The sequence below is a fragment of the Mustela nivalis genome (assembly GCF_964662115.1).
Source record: "Mustela nivalis genome assembly, chromosome: 8".
Lineage (NCBI taxonomy): Eukaryota > Metazoa > Chordata > Mammalia > Carnivora > Mustelidae > Mustela > Mustela nivalis.
The window spans coordinates 84,519,614-84,532,384 of record NC_139027.1 but is presented as its reverse complement, the minus strand read 5'-3'; the positions used below and the strand labels follow the sequence as shown (position 1 = coordinate 84,532,384).

Sequence of the window (12,771 nt, the reverse complement as noted above, 5' to 3'; positions counted from 1 at the left end):
CAAGAACAAAGCTGTACCCAGACCAAACTCCTCTGGTTTGCTCCAGGAGACATGGGCACCAAGCTCAGGGGCCCAGGAAGTGAGCACCCTAACTGCAGAGTCATCATCTTTGATAGAAGTGTTCCCTCTCCACCCAGGTAAATCGTGCTTTTAGAAAAAGTGGGCCCTTGGGGCGCCTGGGTGGCTCAGTGGGTTAAGCCGCTGCCTTCGGCTCAGGTCATGATTTCAGGGTCCTGGGATCGAGTCCCGCATCGGGCTCTCTGCTCAGCAGGGAGCCCGCTTCCCTCTCTCTCTCTCTGCATGCCTCTCCATCTACTTGTGATTTCTCTCTGTCAAATAAATAAATAAAATCTTTAAAAAAAAAAAAAAAAGAAAAAGAAAAAGTGGGCCCAGGTTGTCTGAGACAACATACTGGGGTGGTGCTGTATCATGGGGAGGCGTGCACAGGCCTGCCCCCCACCCTGGTCCCTTCCCAGAACAGAGCAATAACTCAGGGTTTACCGCCAGTTTTTACGATCTTAGACACTCACCCTCTAACCATTTGAGGCAATTAAGAATGATTACCTCTGAATCAAGGGCAAATCATCCAACAGCTTCCTGCCCAGGGTTTGAGTGGGCAGAACTGCCCGTGAGAAGTTCTGCTTCTGAAATGGGAGGAGGACTGTAAAGAGCCTCATTGAAATGGTCAGTTAGGGTAAGGGACATAGGGAGGTCTGAACTTCCGCCCATGTTCCCTTTCCTTCCGGATGTTGGTGAGGTGGCCAAGGTCAGGAGGAGACCCTAGCCTGACCTCCCCCGTGCCCACCAGCTCCCCCACCACCAGGTCTGACCACACTTCTAGAAGCTCCGCTTTCCTCTCTGGGCTTCTCGGAGGCCAGAATTAGTTTTCAGCATTGGTACAACAGAGACACGGGCTGCAAGGATTTGCGTTTTAAGTTTTCTTTTTTTTTTTTTTTTTTTTTTTAAAGATTTTATTTATTTATTTGACAGACAGAGATCACAAGTAGACAGAGAGGCAGGCAGAGAGAGAGAGAGGGAAGCAGGCCCCCTGCTGAGCAGAGAGCCCGATGCGGGACTCGATCCCAGGACCCTGAGATCATGACCTGAGCCGAAGGCAGCGGGGGTGCCTGGGTGGCTCAGTGGGTTAAGCCGCTGCCTTCGGCGTTTTAAGTTTTCTAATTGGTGCTTCCCTCCCCAATACTTGGGATTGGATTTAAGAGTTCATTTCTACCTGTGCTTCCCTCTGGTGAATTACCTGGGAGAGTAAGTAATACTTATAATTGGATTTTACAGTTCTGGAGCCCAGTCTGTGTTTAGTGTATCTGTTTCCATTCTCCCATCCTCCCTAGAAACTAACATTTTAGGTTGCTGGTAAATTACTGAGTCCAGAGTTGGTATCCCTGGGGAGTATTTTACCTCAAAGCACTACTAGTCATCAGAATTACCCGCGGGGCTTGTTAAAACACAGGGAATGTTTTACTTTAATAAGTTTCTGGGTGATCCTGATGCTGCTGGTCCAGGACCACACTTGGAGAACCACCAGCCTATGCCATACAGCCATCCCTTTCTTTCCCTGCTTCCTAGCTACCCCATCCCTGAAACCGTCCCACATTAGAGAGGACGAAGTCAGGGTGGCGCTGGCTGGTGAGGGAATTACAGAACTGAAATTAACAAGAGAAGCTTGGATTACTTGAATTTCCTATCAGAGTTGCCTCTATGCCTTTCCCAGGAAATAGGATTTCTTAATTTCTCTGCTTCCACGAATCAACCTCTTACCCATAGCAGAGAATTTGTCTGTCGAAAAGACAATCTTTTATCTTTGGGATACAATCTCAACATTAATCCTTCCTTCTGATGAGAATCAAGTCTGTTTTTTTCCGTTTTTTATTGAACATATAATATTATGTTAGTTTAGTGAACATATAATATTATGTTAGTGAACATATAATATTATGTTAGTTTCAGGTAGACACCATGATGATTTGATAATCGTAGATATTGCTAAATCATCACCACAGTCAGTCTAGTTAACATCTATCACCGTTTCTTTTTTTTCTTGTGATGAGAACTTTTATGATTTATTCTCTTCGGCACTTTCAAATATACAATACCAATTTATTAACTACAGTCACCATGTTGTACATCACCTCCCTAGGACTTACTTATTTTATAACTGGAAAATTGTACCTTTTCACCACCTTGACATTTTCCTCTTATTCTGAATTCATCTCCCCTTTACCATCAAACAAAATACCACGGAATAAAAGCTCATATTTACTGAGGGCCTACGATGTGCAAAGGACTTTACTAGTACCATTCAGTGATTTACATGAGCCATCTCAAAGGATCTTTTCCAAGAATTTTGCGAAGTACATTTTACATGCGAGTAGACTAAAGGTTAAGAAGATTTTGTGGTTGCCCAAGGTCACCTCAGTAAGTCCTAGGTAGGACAGGGATTCAAATCTAGACCTGATTCCAGAGATCAAGTTATATTGTCATAGGGTTCTATTTTCTATAATATTTTATCTGCTATACTACAAAATCGTCAGTTAAAAATGAAAGACTTGCCATTATATTAAACAAGTTTTCTGTGATCCATCCATTCATCACCTGTTTTTATTAAACACATACTATGTGTCATGCTTTATAGTTTGGCCCTGTGAATACAATGGTACAAAAGACAGAACTTTTCAAAATACATTTTACCAGATTATCTTATAAAATATTTTTTATTTTACTTTAAAGATTTTATGTATATTTTTATTTTTTTGAGAGAGAAGGAACAGTGGGAGAGGGAAAAGCAGAGGGAGAGGGACAGACAGACTCCAGGTTGAGCAGAAGGAGCCTGTAATGGGGCTTGATCCCACTACCCAGAGATCAGGACCTGAGCTGAAATCAAGAACCCTACACTCAACCAAATGAGCTACTCAGGTGCTCCTAAAAATTTGTTTTTTTAAAGATTTTCTTTATTTATTTGAAAGACAAAGAGAGAGCATGGTGGGAGGGAGCAGAGGAAGAGGGAGAGAAAGAATTCTCCAGCTGATTCCCCTCTGAATGAGGAGCCCACAGGGGCTCCATCCCAGGACCCTGGGATCCTGACCTGAGCCATGACCTGAGCTGAAAGCAGATGCTTAACCAACTGAGTTACCTAGGTGCCCCCAAATTTTATTTTTAAAATAGTTTGTCCTCAGGGGCACCTGGATGGCTCAGTGGGTTAAAGCCTCTGCCTTTGGCTCAGGTCATGATCCCAGGGTCCTGGGATGGAGCCCCACATCAGGCTCAGCGGAGAGCCTGCTTCCTCCTCTTTCTCTGCCTGTCTCTCTGCCTACTTGAAATCTCTGTCTGTCAAATAAATAAGTAAAATCTTAAAAAAAAAAAAATAGTTTGTCGTCTGATTCAGCTCAGAATCCTATTCCTCCTGCTTCTATTTCTAGCAAACTTCCTGGATTTTCTATAAAGTCAGTTTAACAAACTTTGTTTCTTATTTGTCCTGAAGGAGCATGTGTTGCTTTAATTTTTAAATGAATGATACATAGCTCAAAATTTAAAAGAAACGAAAGGGTATAGAGTAAAACTTAATCTCCCTTCCACTCCTGGCCCCCAGCTTCCCAGTTCTCCCAGATGCAACTACTCTTATATGTATACATTGTCTTCCTCCCTTCCTTTCTCAACACAAATCTTTGGTTACTATCTACTTTTTTTTTCCCATGGACATAACTTGGAGATCGTGCCAAATCAATAAATATAGTTACTTTCTTTTTAATAGCTGCATATAGAAATAACTCTAAAACGTACCATATGATATTTAACTGGTCCCTGTTGATGAACATATAGCACGCTCCAATATTTTGCTATGATTAAGAATTCCGCAAGGACTGCCCTTGTATGTATATCAATTTACGCATGAGCAAGTCTATTTGTAAGATGATTTCCTGTAAGGGGAAGTGGCGGGTCAAAATCAAATGGTATGTGCATTTGTAATTTAAAAAATGTTCCATTCCAGAATTTTTCAAGCATTACAAAAGGAAAGAGATTAGTATAATGAACCCCCTCTCCCCCCGCATGCCCATCACCCAGCTTGCACACATCATTACTCCATGGCTGATACTATTTTGTAAATATATTGGCCCAATTCATTCCACCACCTCAAATTATTTTGCAATGATTTCAAACAATGTTATCTTATTGGTAAATATTTTGGCACTATTTCTGAAAACTAAGAGCTTTAAGAATAAGTGTGTGCATGTGTGTGTGTGCCATTTCATTATCACACCACAAATAAATTCATAATAACTTATCAGTGTCCTCTACTACCTTGTTAGTATCATACTTCCCCATACTGCCTCATAAGAATTTATTTTTGAAGTAGTGTGTTCTTTGTTTCAGAATCTATTAAAGTCCATCTTATTCATAGCAGCTAGTCCAGTCTTTGGATTCCACCCCCCCACCCCACCCCTGAGCTCTCTCTCTGGGAGATCGTTCTGTAACTTGCAACTATACAGACAACAAATCCAGAGAACTGTCAGAGGGAAGAGGCTTGTCTGCACACACTTTGCTCAAGATACTGGCTTGCTTTGACTATCAGTGGGAGTACAGGTCAGGAACCCATACTTCTGTTCTTGGTGAGAACCTGTCAGGTTGAGGGAGGAATGGGGGCATGCAGGGAAGGCTGGATTCCCCACATCCAGTTCTGACTGGGCTCACTGCTGTGGCCGGTCTCAGCCTTCTGGAAGGCAGTGGAGTGACTGGTGGGATGAGGAGCATTTCCTGTCCTGCAAGCACTTGGCAGGGCTTTGCCATCCGACACACTCCAGGTCAGATCTCAGCTGGTATAGTTAGTCTCAGGAGGCCTAGAGCCAATCCCTCTGAGCGGAAATGTCCTCACCTTAAAACTGAGTATTAATCCTTATCTTCAAGTAGTGGGAATCAAACGATACAATACGTAGAGCTAATGCTCAATGAGTGTAGCTAATATGACACTCCAGTCCTGTGATGCCATGACGGAGACCCAAGGAGAGTCTCCGATACCCCCAGACACGGAGCGTCAACCCAGAGAAAAGAATCAAAATAGCTCTTCCTTCTCTGAGGCCCACTGATTGTTAAACATAACATGCCTGCCCACGGTGCCCTAGCTCTCTCTCTTGCTGTCGTCCTATCAGCTCATCTCTCCCCGTCCCCAGTCCGCAGGCGAGCCTGGCCACCCACTCAAGAGCAAATATTTCTATCCCAATGCCATCTGTCCCTACTAAGTGTGGATTTCAGGCACAGGGGCTGGGCTTTCAAGGCGGGAGGCACTCTCTCCAGCTCACCGTTGTTTCTCGCCCTGAAGGGAACAACAGAATCACTTAAACAGTCCCCCGGCCCCTGCCTAGTGGAACAAAGAGCCTGGCATTATCCATTCTTTCTTGCCATCTGCTCCGCTCATTTCGCTATGCAGAGCGGTCCTCGGGGTAAGGAGAAAAAGCCCACTGTGCAAATAGATCCCAGACGCGGGCTCCAGCCGCTGCCAGACCGGATCAGCGGTCTGGGATCCGCACTCCAGCCCACCCCACAACCCCTTTTCAGGCTTTGGCTGGCGTCGCGTTCCCCGGACCCCCGGCGGAGAATGCGGGCGTGGAGACCCCTGTCACTCCGCCCTGGCGTGGGGGAGGCCCTGGCCCCCAACTCGGCCCTGTGAGCCCACGCCGGGCACGGAGCTCTGGTAAGCCCTGCGCTTTAGAGACCCAGGGGATCGGAGCCCAAAGCATACAAAGGGTAGGGGTCCGCAAGGGCCCGGGCCACCTGGAGGCCGACCGGCGCCCGCCCTCCGCGCCCCCACGCCGCTGCCCGCGCACCGAGCCCGCGCCGCCGGCGTCTCGGAGGCGTGCGTCTCCTTATATGGTCAAATGACACGGCGGGGGTTCTCTCGGGCGGGAGCCGCCGCGCTCCACCCGGCCCGCCGCCCCGCCGCAAACCTGCGCCGCCGCCGCCGGTCCGGGACGCCCGCCCGCCGCCCGCCCGGTCCCCAGAGCCCGTCCGCGCCGCACGGTGAGTGCCCTCCGCCCGCGCCCCCGGCGGGAAGCCGACACCTTGGGGACCGGGGGAGAGTTATCCGCGGGAGAGCCGGGGAGACTGGAGCCGAGATGTGGGAGAGACCCGGGAGAGGGGAGAAGAGATGCGGGCGAGACCCGGGAAGGGGGGACGGGGACGGAGGGGAACAGAACCGTGGGGACACCTAGGATGTGGATCCAGGCCTTGGAGGCGACCCGGAGACCGGGGAGACCCGGGAGAGGGAAGCTGAACCTTTGGAGAGATCTGGGGAGAGGGGAGCGCAGCTGCGGGGTGACCCAGGCAAGGGGTGTAGAACCCCCGAGGACAACAGGGAGAGGGGAGCAGAACCTTGGGGATACCCAGGGAGAGGCGAGCGGAGCTTCTCGGGAGACCCGGAGAAAAGCCTGATAGAGGGGAGCAGAGATGTAGGGCCACCTGGGAAAGGGGAGTGTAGCTGCAGGGTGACTCCAGAAGAGGGGAACAGAACCGTGGGGATACCCAGGGAGAAGGGAAGACCCAGAGCCAAGGGGAGACCCCTAGAAGGCAGGGGAAAAGGGAGTCGAACTGATAGGACACCTGAGAGAGGGGAACTAGCCTTGGGGACACTCGGGGAGAAGGGAGCCGAGCCTTGGGGGTGTGGGGGGCGAACCGTGTTGGGGAGAGCTCAGCCAGGGAGACGAGGGGGGGGCGCTGTAAGTCAGGACAACACACCACCCCACGTCGGGAGAGAAGACCGAAGTCTGAGTCTTGGTCAAGCTGATCACCTCGGTGTGGGAACAGGGTCACTGCCACCCACAGGAGAGCCCTGGGTGAAGACTGGCCAAGGGTCCAAGAATGGGGAGGTGACCGCCTCTGTCCTCCCTGGGGGTGTCGGGGGGGGGGGGGGGGGCATTTCCCTTGGGTCCAAAAATATGGAGCTCCGCATGTGGCCTTGGGCATTGACTGGTGTAGAACTTAAAAGACTGAACTATCAGATTTTAAAATTTGGGCTTATTTTAAAGGAGAGAAATTCTGATCTTAAGTGATAGATGGGTGATATTTTAACATACCTGCAGTTTGGGGAAGAAAGTGTTAAGTGTTGTTTCCTATTTAAATCAAGAATCAGTCATGCTTCTTTTTAGATCCCAGTTTGGGTTTCCCTGGGAACTAGTCTAACCCAGGTTAAATGAAATGTATACGGCTGCCTTCCATGATGTGTGATGTGCGCCTACCGTGTGGACTCCCTTGCACTTTGGGAGGAAATAAATCACAGATGGGGCTTATAATCAGGAAAACTGTGTTTGAAACACAGGCCATATGCTTCTTGCAGCTTTGGCTAGCTCTGCCTACCTGTGTTTTGTAATAATATGTTAGAGGGGGAAAGCTCTGATGTCCTGAAGGTGATTTACACCAAGCCACATCTGAGGCAAGTACTGGGATTTCTAGTCTCTTAAACTTCCATAGAACCAAACGCAATGAAGAACAGTTCATTGTGCATTTGTGTAAAATTTTTTCAGTGTTTTCCTCTGAATTTGCTCACTCTGAATTTTTAAGGATGATCAACTAATACATTTGACCCTTGAACAACGTGGAGTTTAGGGATGCCCACTACCCCCCACCCTGCGCAGTTGGAAATCAAAGTATAAGTCTTTACTCCCCAGAAATGTAATCACTGTTGACAGGAAGCCTTACTGATCGCATAAAGTTAATCAAGACATATTTTACGTTATATGTATTGTACACTGTATTCTTACATTAGAGAAAAGAAAGTGTTATTCAGAAAATCATAAAATACATTTATCACAGTGATGTGTTTATGTAAAAAAAAATTTACATGTAAGTGGACCTGCACAGTTCAAACCCGAGTTGTTGAAGGGCCAACTATATACAGAACTGGGTTTCCACAGTGTTTATTATCATGCCGTGCTTTAAAATGCTTTTTACACAGCAGCATAATAATAACAGCTGTATCGGCTTCTTATAGACCAGGCACTGTTTGGGGCACTTACATTCACAGTCTCATTTAATCCTCACAAATACTCTATGAGACAGGTGTGAGAGACTAGTGGGCATGCGTGCCTGGAGCAAGGATGCCTGACATCACCTTCCTCCACGTCTAGCTGTGCAGCCTGAGCTCAGTCACCTGATCTCCAGGTACCTGGGTTTCAGTTGGGAAACAGGAGGTGATCATGGCTTGCTTGAAGGGTTGTCATCAAGTCATAAGTAGTATACATATTGATACCATCCTTGTCTTTGCAGAGAAACTGAAGCACATTAAAAGTAACTTTTGTTCAAGGTTTCCCAACCAGTAAGTGGCAGCTTGACTGGAGAGCCTCAGTGCTGATCACTAAAATACTAGGAACATAACTGAATATTTCACAGAGGCCTTCTCCTGCATATTTTGACCCACAATTGCTTGTTGAACCTCCTCTGGTATGGAAAGAGTTTGTCTGAGTTTGTCTGAGTTGCAGACAAACAAAGCCCTATAGGATATTGGAAAATAATTAGGCTGTACGTCTGGAGGCCTGGGGTCTTCCCCCCCACCGCCCCCAAGATTTATTTATTTATTTATTAGAGAGAGAATGAGGGGAGGGAGGGACAAAAGGAAATGGAAAGAATCTCAAGCAGATTCCCTGCTGAGCCAGGAGCCTGACTTGGGGCTGATCTCATGACCCATGAGATCATGACCTGTGCTGAAATCAAGAGTCCAATGTTTAACTGACTGAGCCCTGCAGATGCCCTAGGAGGCCCGGGTTCTCCCTGTTCTGCATCTAAGGATGCGAAGTTCCTTGAGATTGAGTGAACAGGTAGAGCTATTTGATACTTCCTGTGTAGTTTTCTTAGGAGAATTCCATCAAAGCCTATTGATTCTGTGGAATTATACTGAGAAGCCACTTCTTGAACACGACCACCTTGAGCAAAATGCCCAGGATCATCTCTTGGTGACCAAGAGCCTGGTCTTCCAGGAGACCATGCAGGCATTGTGACTTTGGGGCGAGTCACCAGGCACCTCTGTTGTCTTGAACTGTGGATTTCTACTTTGGTCCCTGTGATGGCTAATTTTATGTCAGCTTGACTGGGCTGAAGGATGTCTAGACAATTGCTCAGATATTACTTCTGGGTATATCTGTGAGAGTGTTTCTGGATGACAAAACATCTGAATCTGTAGACTGAGTGAAGCAGATTGCCCTTCCCAATGTGGGTGGGCCTCATCCAATCAGTCGAAGATCTGACCATAAAGGCCGAGCAACTGGAAGTTCCTCTTTCCTGACCATTGGGCTGGGATATCAGCCTTTTACAGCCTTCAAACTCAGACTGAAAAGGAAAACTAAGTAAGAGGGCACTCCCCCAGCCTGACTGCAGAGCGGGGACATCAGTCCTTTTCAGCCTTTGAGCTCGAACTGAAACTCAGCTCTTCTTGGGTCTTGGGCCTGCTGGCTTTTGAACTGCTAATTTACACTATTGGCTCTTCTGGTTCTCTGACCTTCTGCAGATCTGGGGACTTCTTAGCTTCCATAAGACTGTGAACCAATGCCTTGTGATAAATCTCTCTCTCTCTCTCTCTCTCTCTATATATATATGTGTGTATATATGCATACATATGTATATATCCTGTTGGTTCTATTTCTCTGGAGGACCTGACTAATACAGTTCTCTAATAACCCCGCTTAAAAATTCTCCTGCCAACAGGGCACCTGGGTGGCTCAGTCAGTTAAGCACCTGACTCTTGGTTTTGTCTCTGGCCATGATTTCAGGGTCGTGAATTTGAGCCCTGTGTCTGGCTCCGCTCTCAGCACAGATTCTGCTTTCGATTCTCTGCCTCTACTCCTCCCCCTGCTCGCGTTCTCTGTCTTTCTTAAATAAATAAATAAAATCTTCTAAAAGAAATTCTCCCACCAGCAATCAGTCTTGCCTCTTAAAGATGCCATGACTGCTTTGCCACTGGTGGTATTGCCTTTTAAGTTTAAGAAATACAGCTGCCTTCCTGGAGACCTACTGAGAGGCCTGGGGCAGCATCTGGTGTCTCTGCCATCAGTTCCGTTGTCCTGAGTGGTTCTCACACCAAGTCTGAACTTGAACGTCCTGTGTCATCATACTGGTCCTTGGCCCTCGTACACCATGCATTTACTTCCCTGAGTCAGTCTGTGGCTTAAAGAGCCTCAGGCCATGGTACTAAGTGAGGCAGGTGATGTCTGTGCCAGTGAGAGAAGCAGCTGCCCTGTTTTTATGTCTTCAAGGATGTCACAGGGCATCCTTGAAGTCTGGAGATACTTAGTTTTCTAATCAAAAAGAAAATGGATCTGTCCATACTCGATCATACAACTTTTGGAACCACAGACAATTAACGAGTCAATGAAGAAGAAAGCCAAGGATGTGTAAGACAGTCCTGACAGGATCCCAAAGCAGCACGCTAAAGCAACACCATGAAGGAACAGGACCAGAAGAGAGAAGGGGCCAGTCCCTCAGGGATGTTGGGCGTCGCCATAGGAAGAGGCCAGTTGGGGCTCTTGATGGAAGGCCAGGCAGACAGAAAGTAAACAATGAGCTGCTTTTCAGAGACTGGGGGAGGCTGCTGAGAGACAGTGAGCTGATTTCATTTTGTTCCTGTGGAAACAAAGCATAAATAATGTGTTCCCATGTTCCCAGGAAGGTGGTGGGTAGAGCTATAGGGTGCTGGTGAGGCCTTCACTAAAGGCCCCACACAGGTGAGTTAGCCTGAGTCAGCCCGCCATGCTAGCCCGCATAATTATACTTATCTTGCGTTGACTGAGTTGACATGTTTTGAGATTAAATGACAAGAGAGTCTTTTAAAGGTGATTGAAATTCTTTGGAGCTAGAACTATTCTTCTTTTAGAGATCCTATGTTTTTTCCCAGTCTCCCAGGGCCTAGAACAATATGCAGAGAATAGTGGTTACTCAATACCTTCTTACTGACTGGTTTTAAAAGCCTATAGGACATCAAATCAGCATCATCATTCTTGTATTCATGGACCTAAGGTGGGAAAGCTTACATTTATTATTTTCCCATTTCTTGTCACTATTCAGTGTTCCAAAGATAATTCAGAAGATAGCGGTTTACATTAGTCAAGCATTGTCTCTTATACAGAACATTCCTTTTTTTTTTTTTTTTTTAAAGATCTATTTATTTATTTTAGAAAGAGGGACACTCCAGCAGGGTGGGGGACAGAAGGAGAGGGAGAGAGAGAATCCCTGAGCAGACTCCCTGCTGAGAGCAGTGCCCAGCGATGCTGTGGCTGCATCCCGGAACCCAGAGATCATGACCTCAGCCAAAATCCAGAGCCGGTGGCCCAACTAACCGAGCCATCCAGGCGCCCGTCACACAGAACGTTTCGTAAAACCATCAGAGACAAATCAAGATTCTTTTTTTAAGGTTTTGAAAGTTACCTGTTCTTCTGCATCAGATTATGAAACATCCCAGACTCCTGCCCATATACTTGGTAAAGGCTCATTAAATCAATCCAGATATTTAACACATAGTAGTAGGCCTAGCCAATCTTGCACCTTACTAAACACCAAAAAATCAACTTCTAGGGGCACCTGGGTGGCTCAGTCTGTTAAGCATCTGCCTTCAGCCCAGATCATGATCTCAGAGTCCTGGGATCGAGCCCTGTGTTGGGCTCCCTACTTAGTGGGGAGACTGCCTCTCCTTTCTCCCTCTGCCTCTTCCCCCTGTATTCTTTCAAACAGCAAACTCCTTGAACTTGCACCTCTCTTTCATTCACCGGAATTTTTGTTTAAAAGAAACCCTTGAGCTAGACGAATGGAGTGTTAGTGGTGAGCCGTGTGTGTGTTGTGTGTGTGTGTGTCCATACTTCTCTGTGCAGGAAAGCAAAGTATGCAGGGTGCTCTCTGGCGACAGTCACAGAGGGGAGAGCCCAAGCACTGAGACAGAGGGTCTTGGACTTCTAGGCAAGCTGTGTCCGTGCAGGGCCTGTCCCAAATACCTGGAGCCTGTGTCAGGGGCTCTAGCACGTTCTTCGCAGAGATGCTTGGAAACATCTGTCTGGTTTTTGCTCCTTGGGCTGACCAGGCCTCCTGTGGACAGTGCAGCTGTGTGTTCTCCAGGGTGCAGAGTCCAAACACAGTAAAAGAGAGTCTACCTGCTAGGGAAGCAGCAATTTATCTGGAACAGGGAAGAGGCCAGAGACAACAGGAGAAGGAATGAAGCTCGGGGTCTGTTACGTGAGGAATCTGCAGAAGGCCGGACGGCAAACCACATTACATTGCGGGTTTGGTATGCAGAGGGGACGGGACCCATAAAACATGCCTCGTTTTCATTCTTGATTTTTGCCCACATGTTTGGACTCCTCCTCCATTTGTCCGTTCATTCCCCAAGTATTTGTCAAGCGGCTGACCCTGTGTTTGTCAGCGGGTGGTGAGGCCACAGCAATGTGCCCACCTTCACAGGGCTTCTGGTTCCGTGGGGGACACAGACGGTCGCCGTGTCTCATGGTGTTGTGAAAACGATGCCTTTTTAAATACATTATTTGAAAAGAGCCCACATGCAGCGGGCTGATTTTCTGAATTCTCTCTGAAAAGTCCTAACTATTGATAAGCAATGGAATTTTCCAACTGGATCATTTATTTATTTTTAAAGATTTTTATTTATTTATTTGACAGATTGAGAGAGAGTAAGCACAAGTGGGGGGAAAGGCAAAGGAAGAGGGAGAAGCAGGCTCCTTGCCAAGCAAGGAGCCTAATGTGGAGCTCAATCCAGGACCCTGGGATCAAGACCTGAGC

At 47.2% G+C, this 12,771-nt stretch overlaps 1 protein-coding gene across 6 annotated transcripts in view; it reads left to right on the top strand.

Moving 5' to 3' along the window:
* Positions 1-12,771, top strand: part of FHL2 (four and a half LIM domains 2) — a 67,812-nt gene that overhangs the window by 27,190 nt on the left and 27,851 nt on the right. For 2 of the 6 annotated variants that reach the window (XM_082743800.1, XM_082743797.1), the window contains exon 2: positions 5,566-5,701. The exons of 2 other annotated variants lie outside the window; for them this stretch is intronic. The gene's annotated coding sequence lies outside the window, so the exon portion shown is untranslated. Of the gene's footprint in view, positions 1-5,565; positions 5,702-5,897; positions 6,028-12,771 lie in introns of those variants that run through there. 2 more of the 6 variants (XM_082743796.1, XM_082743799.1) reach the window with 2 other exon arrangements.